This window comes from Podarcis filfolensis, assembly GCF_964270895.1.
Source record: "Podarcis filfolensis genome assembly, chromosome: 10".
NCBI classification, from domain to species: domain Eukaryota; kingdom Metazoa; phylum Chordata; class Lepidosauria; order Squamata; family Lacertidae; genus Podarcis; species Podarcis filfolensis.
The window spans coordinates 52,161,327-52,171,600 of NC_139612.1; positions in this window are offsets into that span (position 1 = coordinate 52,161,327).

A 10,274-nucleotide genomic window follows, 5' to 3' on the forward strand; every position below is an offset into this window, starting at 1 on the left:
ACTGTTAATGCAAAACATAAAAAGCCTGTAGCTATTATTTAGAAATACAACAAAAACAGAATAAAGCAACCTGAGTGATTCCAGTATTTTAACAAATAATATCGTTTGATACAGTTTGACCTATTTTAGGAAGATGCAGATTATATGTCTCTCATCAAGTGAGGAAGAAGTTGCACTGTTTTAACAATATAAATCAGTTTGCCAGTGTTTGCACTTATATCACAATGTTCAATGTAGATGTATATGCCAAGAATATGTATATGTGTATACACTGAATATTAGTAAAAGTACTCCTAGCTAGTTCTGGAACCAACTCCCTCCCATCTCTCCCCCCCCCCCCCGCATAACAAATTAGTAGCAATACAGTGGTACCTCTGGATACGAACAGGATCCGTTCCAGAGCCCCGTTCACATCTAGAAGCAACCGTAACTAGCAATGGCACGTCTGCGCACACGCGTGTTCACTTTTCGCCACTTCTGTGCATGCGCATGAAGTCATTTTGAGCGTCTGCACATGCACAAGCGGCAGAACCCGGAAGTAACGCACTCTGTTACTTCCAGGTTGCCGCGGAGCGCAACTCGAACGCGCTCAACCTGAAGCGCATTCAACCCGAGGTCTGACTAGTTTTTTATCCCTTCTTTTTGTCAAGGTGAAGACGTTTGTGAGTTATAATGATGTTGCGAAGCCATCAGGCTGCTGAGATTGCTTTGCTCAAAGCTGACACTTTTTAGCATCGTTCTGCTGGAACCTCTGAATCATCCAATAAGAAATTGGAAGGGAACTTTTATTTTTTATTTTTTTATCGGCTTTGCTAGCTACTGAAGAAAAAGTATTTCCCAAAACTGCTGGAATGAAGGGGGATAGATTTATACGAAGATTTAAAAATAAAAATGTTAGGCATATTTTCCTCAAAATACCATGGATTGCTTTTAGAGCTAGTTTGGAATATTTGTGTAAAGCTGCAATGTTTGGCCTCACAAAGACAGGATATATTTTATGCCCTTAATTGAAATTTATGGGAACTTTAACAGCTCATCCCAACTGGAACTGGCAACTTTAGCCCCAATATGGGTCTGGAGATAGGTTACTATCTTTTTATGTGCAGTTTTATGGGAAATAGTTTACATTCAAGATGGGGGGATTAATATTTATTTTCCATATTTTGATCTCCTGCCTGCAATCTTAAAATATGAATGAAATTGCCCATTGTTTCACAGTAATTGTAAGATGTACTGTTCGTGGGAAGGCTGGTGAGCAAAGCACTTTATTTATTTAGAGCAAGTGTGGGGGACATTTGGCCCGATGGATGTTGCTGAACTACAGCGCCCATCATCCCTGGCCATTGACCATGCTTGCTAGGCCTTGTAGTTTATCAACATCTAGTGGGCCAAAGGCTCCCCTCACTAAAAACATTAGGCATGAGAAAAGCCCACCAGAAATCTAATTCCTCAGCTGCCTCAGGACAAGGTCTCCAGAGCTTTGTGTAAGATCTGGACTGGAACACCTACAGAACATGATGCACCAGACCCAGGACTTTTTTTCCTAGCTGGAACTCGTCAGGACTCAGTTCTGGCACCTCTCAGGTGGGTACCATTGCCACTCTAAGAGAACGAGGGAGGAGGATATCTACATTTTTAAATAGATATCCAAATTTCTCCCAGGTCTGAGGATGAATCAAGGTTTTGCCAAGGACCCACATTCTTTTGGAGCCTACCAGAACTTCAACCACAGAAGTGGCAGCAGGTAGCAAGTCAATGGGCAACTTCAAGGCCTTCGTTCTCCCTTCTTTGGGTTCTTTATTTTTAAACCTAGCTTGGACCAGACAGCCCTTCAGACAGAGGCTTGTCCTCTGTAAAGAAGGATACACAACCATCTATATATTGCCTGACTGCGTGCTCCTGGGCTACAGGCTTTAGGTTTACAGAGAACTCTTTCTTAGAATGGAAGGGCATCTAAGTCCCACCTTTGGAAGGAGCAAATTTTATTTAAAAGATGCACTATATTCAAAAGCTTGCATGCACCAATGTCAACAGACACTCGAGAGTTTTATAGGATTTGCTGCAACCACCACAGCAACAGCTGTTTATGCCAAATTAAAACCATACTTGTCCCCTAGTGGTGCAGCAATAGAACTGCTAGTACATTTGCAAAGCTAAGGGTCCGGTATGGTTTCCAATTGGATGAGGGATCCTGTGTTGAGATTCTGGCATTGCAGGGGGTTGGACTAGATGACTTCTGAGGTCATTTCCGAACTCTACAATTCTATGAGTCTGTGATTCTAGATTCATTACTAAAGACAGGAATGGGAATTCTACTCATAAGGAATCCATTAAATGGGATGAGCCTTTGAAGCTACAAGCTGTCTTTTCAGACTCTTCTCGTCTGCCAGCCACTGATTTTAGGAATGTTTTAGAAATACCTGCCAGTGCATAAATGGAGCTCATTTTGGTACTGGGAACCAAAGTTACAATCTCACAAAAATACTAGAATGTATTGCATCTTCCAATTTATTAAGTAATAGCATCGACTTGTCTTAGTAATGATGGCGGTGATGATGATAGATGTGTTTTAAAAAGCAAAGTATCAGATTGGATGTAATAGCAGGGTTGCTCATTTTGATTTTAAAGACCAAGCTTGTTCTTTGAGCATTTTTAAACGTAACTCCCGACAATTTCTCACACCATAATTTGCCTTCCCATGACCTTGTTTTGGAATATACTCCATGCAGATGGTCAGTTTAACAGAAGGGATTCTCCAAATTCTGCCAATTCCCAGCTACATTTAAGTAGTCATGGAAGACTTCAGGGCATTTAGCCTCAGGGAAAAGAATTCTTCCATTTTTCAGATCGATGTGGTAGGTACAAGACATTCTGATAGTTATATTTTGAAACAGCTACGCCATGTGCTAGGCACAGATTGCTAGGCACAGGATGAGGTCTAACAAGTTAGATTTTTCCTGAGCATTTGGAGAACCACTGGTAGCAAGAGCAGAGCCAGTGTGGTTAGAGGCCTGGGAGATCAGGGTTTGAATCCTCACTCAGCCATGAATCTCACTGGGTGACCTTGGGCCAGTCACCATCTCTTAGCCTAACCTACCTCACAGGGTCATTGAGAGGATGAAATGCCAAGGAGAGGAACCATGTACACCACCTGGAGTTCCTTGGAAAATAAAAGTGGTATATAAAGGTAAATAACTAACTAACTAACTAAATAAGAGCAGTTCAACCACAGAAACAGTTGCCAGCAGGGTTTCTCCAAACGTGTAGTCCAAAAACAGCTGGAGACCCAAGTTTGGGAAACCCTGACCTAGAAGGTGAATGTGGGCTGTTTCTTGCTGCAGGTCTTCAGACAGAGGCTGGACAGCCATCTGTTGGGTATGCTCTAGGTCTGGATTTCCTGCATTGGTGTACATCAGGTATGGGGAACCTTTGGTCCATGAGATGCTGCTGAACTATGAGCCCAGCAAGCACAGCCAATGGGCAGGGACAGTGGGAGTTGTGGTTCAGCAATATCTGGAAGGCCCAAAGTTCCCTACACCTTGACCACATGGAGTATAAGATCCCCTCCAGTTTTATGATCCAGGGATCCAGCTTAACACCCCAAACTCATAAAAAATCAGCTTGCTGAAAACCGGAAAAATCAATTGTGTCTTTTGAAAGACTGGCAGCAATCCTTTTTTATAGAAAAAAAGCATGGCACATTCTACAATTGTCATAAGCAATTTGATTTAGTCACAGTTAAACTGACCAATGATGTTAGATTTAGGCAGGAGCCCAGCTGTTTGCTAGCAGAGGGTCAAGTTTGAGAGTGCCCTGGAATGAAAAATACCTGCATGGCTTTAAATCTGTCACCAACACCAAGATTAAGACGACCGCAAAATGGAAGCAAGCACATTTGTTGACGGTCACGAAGAAAGATGGCTTTGGAGCAAGAGAGCTGAAACCACACGCTAATGCTAGCATGCTCTATTTGTTTGCTTTGCCAGGACAATCTCTGTGAGCTGAATATTATGTAACACAGTATGACGACAGTGGACAAAAGCAGAAAGCAAGACACACTGCCAACTATGTGCCCCAGAACCGAAGCAAAGAAATGTCAAAGAAAAGCTTGCCTATTCTCAAGAGAACTTGCACTTGTTTGTTGGAGACAGGCTTTTTACCTTATGTGTCCAGCTGCTTCACAAACCTACCCCCACTGGTCAGCAAGGCTCTTTAAAACAATGTTAGCAAGAGAAATGTATTCTTGCAGATCAGAAAATTCAAATTCAGGTCAGAAACCCAAGCGAACCCATATCTCTCTTTGAATCAGTGGAGTCATTCTCAGGCCTGATGTACAAACACTTTGCCAATCCCCCCTTTTTTTTGCCTTCAGGGAAGCAGGAAGAAACAACTCCCTCTCCCTGAACAACAACAACAAATCCCACAACAAATCTGAGGGCCACTCCAGAGGATTACACCTTGTCCTCCTTTCACCTCTTTCATGTTCTTGGCTTTGCAAAAGCCCCAAGAAGAGGTTTGCCAGAGTGCTGCCACAAGGGCCAAGTTTGGGCTTTTTAAATGCTTTTGCTTTATTGCATTTGCATTAGCAGGGGGTTTTATTTGGCCCACGGTGAACAGTGTCCTGAACAAAGCAAAAGACATTAGGAGTTCTATGTAAGGGATAGTGTAGCCAGGTGATAAGTGTGGCTGACTACATTCACCAGGGCTGTGGTTTTGGATCTTGGGGCCTAACTAAACACTGCACGCAAATGCATGTAACAAAATTCCCAACAGCCTTTTAAAGAGAGGGAGAGAGGGAAAGACTAAGAGAAGCTGCCTAAGGAAGGGCCAGTTAGAGCACAGAGGTAGAGAAAGACTGTGTGTGTGTGTGTGTGTGTGTGTGTGTGTGTGTGTGTCAGTCAGTGTCTGCATACACAATGTACAGTGGTACCTCAGGTTACATCGCTTCAGGTTACATACGCTTCAGGTTACAGACTCCCCTAACCCAGAAATATTACCTCAGGTTAAGAACTTTGCTTCAGCATGAGAACAGAAATCGTGCTCCGGCAGCAGGAGGCCCCATTAGCTAAAGTGGTGCTTCAGGTTAAGAACAGTTTCAGGTTAAGAACGGACCTCCGGAATGAATTAAGTACTTAACCCGAGGTACCGCTGTATATTTAAAGCACCCTCCTGAACCCTTCATTCCTCACAGAGCTACAATTCCCAGCACCCTTAAACCACAGGTCCCAACATTTATTGCCGGGGTGGTGGTGTTAAATGTGCTTTAAATGTGTGGTGTGTATACAATCAGAGGGTGCATGCTTAATCCTTCATCTCTCTGCCACAAACCATCTTCCCAAATGAGGAGGGAAAGTGCTATTGGGTGAGATTTACTGTAGAGCAGGGAAGTGATAGGTGGGGAAAGGGTTAAGCACCCTGTCTTCCTCTCCTGCCGCTTTCCCCCCAGTTTAGGCCACTTCTTCCCCAAGTGACTGTTTTCATTCAAGAAAGGGCACTGGGGGTTTCACTGCACACATTTACGTGTAATGTTTAGGTAGGTTGTCCCTCCGTGGGCATTTCTAATGAGATCTACAGGAGTGTTTTCCCCCTTCAAGGAAATAAATTGCCAAATGAGTCAGGTGTCACTTTCCACCTGACAGGCATCTTCCAGCACAGGGCCTCATTAAGTGGCTAGTCCCTACAAAATCTCAGATTAAACGTTGTAGAAGACAACATTACCGGGTAGGAACTTCAGTGCCACTGCTTTGGTTAGTGACACATGGAACACAGTACTAAATTATGTTGGGGGGCTGTCCTGCACCCCTGGCCTACTGGCAGCAAATCTGGGGGCCAATCCACACAAGCAAATTCCCAAGATCAGGAAATGTAGTTCACGGTCAATCCAGGTAGCCAAGTCTCAAGGCCAGCAGTCGGGATACAGTCCAGAGTCAAACCTGAAGCACAGCCCCATAGAGGTCCAGGAGCGTCCAAGCCAAGGCCCATCAATATGGACAGTTGAGCAGACACAGCAGCTCAGCTCTATTTTCCTTCCATACTTTGCATGCTGATTGCCGTATCTGGGCTTTTTGAGGCATGTGGCCCTTAACTGTTCTGAGCCTACTCCAGCTGAGGAATCACACACCTCCTTCCAAAGCTATCAAGTCCCACCTGGCCAACAAGGGAGCTGGGTTGTGGGCCCTGGCCTGCTTTCGAACTGCTAGGTTGACAGGAGCTGGGACAGAGCAATGGGAGCTCACTCCGTCGCGGGGATTCGAACCGCTGACCTTCCAATTGGCAAGCCCAAGAAGCTCAGTGGTTTAGACCACAGCGCCACCTGTGTCCCACCCCCATTATTATACCCTGTCCTGAAGCAAGAAAACTAATTTTTCAGTCAGTACAGTTGGATGGAATGGAAGGAAGGCTGTTCCTTTCCGAGTCAATGCTCCCAGGATTAGCTGAGCAGACTCGGGCTGTGTATACATTCCATTTAATCTGCATTCAATGTGCTTATACCGCTGGTTTAGGAAGGGGTGAACACACCACATTAGCTACTATCCACATATATGCTGTTGTTTCTTAGGAAACGCTGGGTTCTGATGCATTTCCACGCAAAACAGCATTGATCCAAATTGAGAAAAATAATGACCCAGCTCTGTTTTAAGCCAGTAATGCGGACACAGCCTTAGTTGCACAGGGCTATGTTCATGCAGCAACAGTCATAAGGAGCAAAGGCCAAACACGCAGCCAACTTTCCACACTGCAAAGTATCAAGCAAGCAAGCATTACGTATAGATACTGCTGGACTTTCTGTTCAAACAGGCGCACGCACACAATTCACATATTACAATTCACCGCTTATTATCATATTAAAATCTTGATAACTTGCTCAATTTTTATGAAAGATTGTAGGCCATTTTTAAAGCCTGCTTTTTCCTTTCAGCCTTTCGCTTGACCCCCGAGGCTGAAATCCTATATACACTTTTTGGGAATAAGCTCAACCTTACTCAGTGCAGTTTACTTCTGCATAGAGGTGTAAGATTTCAGTGTTAGTCTCATGCCCAGTTGAAACACGCAGCCCAATCCCATGCAGGACCATTCGAAAATAGGCTCCATTGTGTTCAGTTGGGCATATACTCTTTAGGGTAAGAGCCAAAGACGCACACTGTATGTGTAATTGTATTTCATGCTCTGTGGATTTCATATGCAGCAGAATAGGAGGTGCTAGCACGGAGCATACCACTTCAGAGTGGAAGTAGGGGGTGCTATTTTTAAATGTCCCCCCACCTCTCTATATATTTAAAAATCCTGCAAGTAAAAAACTAGCAGAAAGGTTCTAGTTCACATCCTGTGTGTCAATTTTCTTCTTGCGGTGAGCTTTGTGGGGTTTTTTTTTTCCACACAAAGGAATATTCAAAATGCCATTTCGCCTAGCTTGGTCTGAAGTGGCACAGTCCATTCTACCAGGGCAAAACAACAACAACACCCCCTTGATCTGCTGCATACACAACCTCTGTGGCAAGAGAACAACCCAGTGGTGAGCAGTTGGTTAAGCTTATTCTGTAGAATCAGCTGGTGCAGCTCCAACTGGGCTTACCAAAGCCCAATTTCCTGCCATGCAAAAATATCCTTCGAGAGCAATAGGAATCTAGTCAACAGTTTCCACATTATATGTGCGCACACATGGCATAAAAGAGATGACTACTGCTTGGCTCAAGACAACTGCCCCATTCTTTTTTTGCCGAGGTGAACAATCCAAGGCAGGACTTTTGTTTCTGGCACTGGGGCTCCGCAGACACCGATTAGGTTCTGTCTCCATAAATAAAGAACATAAACCTCAGCAATTTTTCTCCCGACATTCTGGTTGAACAATTTTTCACTGTTGAAGGAATAATGATGCCATGGTGAAAAACAGTCAACATGGCTTATGTAAGGGGGAAGAAGTCATGCTTCAACCTATTGGAACTATCTGGAGGCTGTCAACAGGCATACAGATCCTGGTGGCCCATTGAACAAAGTGTCAATAGCTTTTTAAAATTATTCTTTAAGCTTCGTATTTAGTTTCTTACCCAAGGCCCCTGTGGTGATACAGTAGGATACCCGCCATTGAGTGGAACGTCAAAACCTCTTTATGGTTTGGAAGCGAGAGGAAATAAAGGGCAGGAATAAATGCAGTGAAACGAACTGGGCACTCAAGGCTGAATACTAGCACAAGTTATTTAAAACTGATAATCTAGAGCTCTGGTCTTCAGCAGGTGGGTTGGGAGAAGATGATGAAGAAGTGTTTGGATTTGATATCCTGCTTTATCACTACCCTAAGGAGTCTCAAAGTGGCTAACAATCTCCTTTCCCTTCCTCCCCCACAACAAACACTCTGTGAGGTGAGTGGGGCTGAGAGACTTCGGAGAAGTGTGACTAGCCCAAGGTCACCCAGCAGCTGCATGCGGAGGAGCGGGGAATCGAACCTGGTTCACCAGATTACGAGTCTACCGCTCTTAACCACTACCCCACACTGGCTCTTGGAGCCACTAGTGAGTCATGGAATGACCCGAGGTGGGGAGCAACAGAAGCTTTTCCGCCATGCAAATATATGGTAAAATATTAAGAAATGGATCTCCAAATGCATGTGGGTCCGGGGGTCTAAAAAGGTTGAAGACTACTGATCTAGAGGCAGGGTAAATAGGTCAAGCTTGCACGAGGATATATTGTTTGCAGGTGATGCAGCCTTGACAGCACACTCCAAGGAAGCTCTACAGAGACTCACCAACTTTTTTGCCCAAGCCTGCATGGCGTTCAGCCTGACGAAGACCAACATAGTGGGTCAGGACATCACCAGCACTCCACACATCAGCATTGAGGTGACAGACGTTTTCCCCTACCTGGGCTCCACTATAACCAGCAACCTTTCCTTGGGCAAGTATATTGGTAATGCAGCTATGGCAATGGCTCACCTCTCCAAAAGGAGATGATCCAAGATGAAGGAGTACCAGGCTTGCGTGCTGAGCATGCTGCTTTATGGAAGTCATGGGCAACTGACAACCGCCAGGAGCAAAGCCTCAATGCCTTCCATATGTACTGTGTCAGGAAGATTTGGGGCATCACATAGCAGGACAGAGTCTGAAACAAAGGTGTGCTCTCCCAAGTCTGCATTCTCAGCATGTTTGCACTTCTGTCTCAGTGATGTCTACACTGGCTTGAGCATGTGCAGTGATACCTCGGGTTAAGTACTTAATTCGTTCCGGAGGTCCGTTCTTAACCTGAAACTGTTCTTAACCTGAGGCACCACTTTAGCCAATGGGGCCTCCTGCTGCCGCTGGAGCGCGATTTCTGTTCTCATCCTGAAGCAAGGTTCTTAACCTGAGGTACTATTTCTGGGTTAGCGGAGTCTGTAACCTGAAGCGTATGTAACCCAAGGTACCACTGTACATGGAATGGAGCGTGGCAGGATCCGCAAGGATGTGCTTTAAGGGGAGCTGGCTTCAGTCACCAGGCCCGTTGGCAAACCAACTCTGTGTTATAAAGATGTCTGCAAACATTACATGAAGGCTGGCAGCATTAACTATGCTGTGTGGAAATCCCCTGCAGACAGCCACAGTGCCTGGAGACAGCCAGGTCATGTATCCACAGCGGTTTCCAGAGAAACTGGGAGGAGCACAGAGAGAAGAAATGCCACGGTGTATCTGGACACCTCCATCTGCCCCAGCTGCAACAAAACATGTCTCTCCCGTATCGGTCTCTACAGCCACAGCACTGTAACTCTCCACTGGTTTACTTTACCCCCAATGGCGCACTCTTCCCTCGTCTCTCGAGACAGACGAATGCCAACAACAACAGCACAAGGAGGAAGGAATAAAAGATATGAGACCTCAACAAAGCAATGAAAAGTATAGAGGCTCAAATAGTGCTAAAATTGAAACTTTATCAGTGACATAATCCTTATAAAATACTGACATCTCTCTGGAAAGATGTTTTCCTAGCAGAACCATGACAGAACTGAAGGTTGTATTTAGCTAAAGCACATTGGGCATTTCAATAGGGTTTTCTTTCATAGCACCATTTTGAAGGTTTGCTTTTCTTTGTGCCGTTAGGCTTGCACAGAACAACAAAATATTTCAGAGCAATAAAATCCATAGGAGATTGTAAAGAGTTCCATAAACTTCCCTCCACGAGCTGCTTAGTCAATGTGGTTCCATATTAATGTTTGCTGAGGTAACTATGCCACAATTTATGTGACCCGTCAGCTGAGCACCCCACTAGCCATGCCTGACAATTAAGAGTAAAATTATTGTCAAGACACT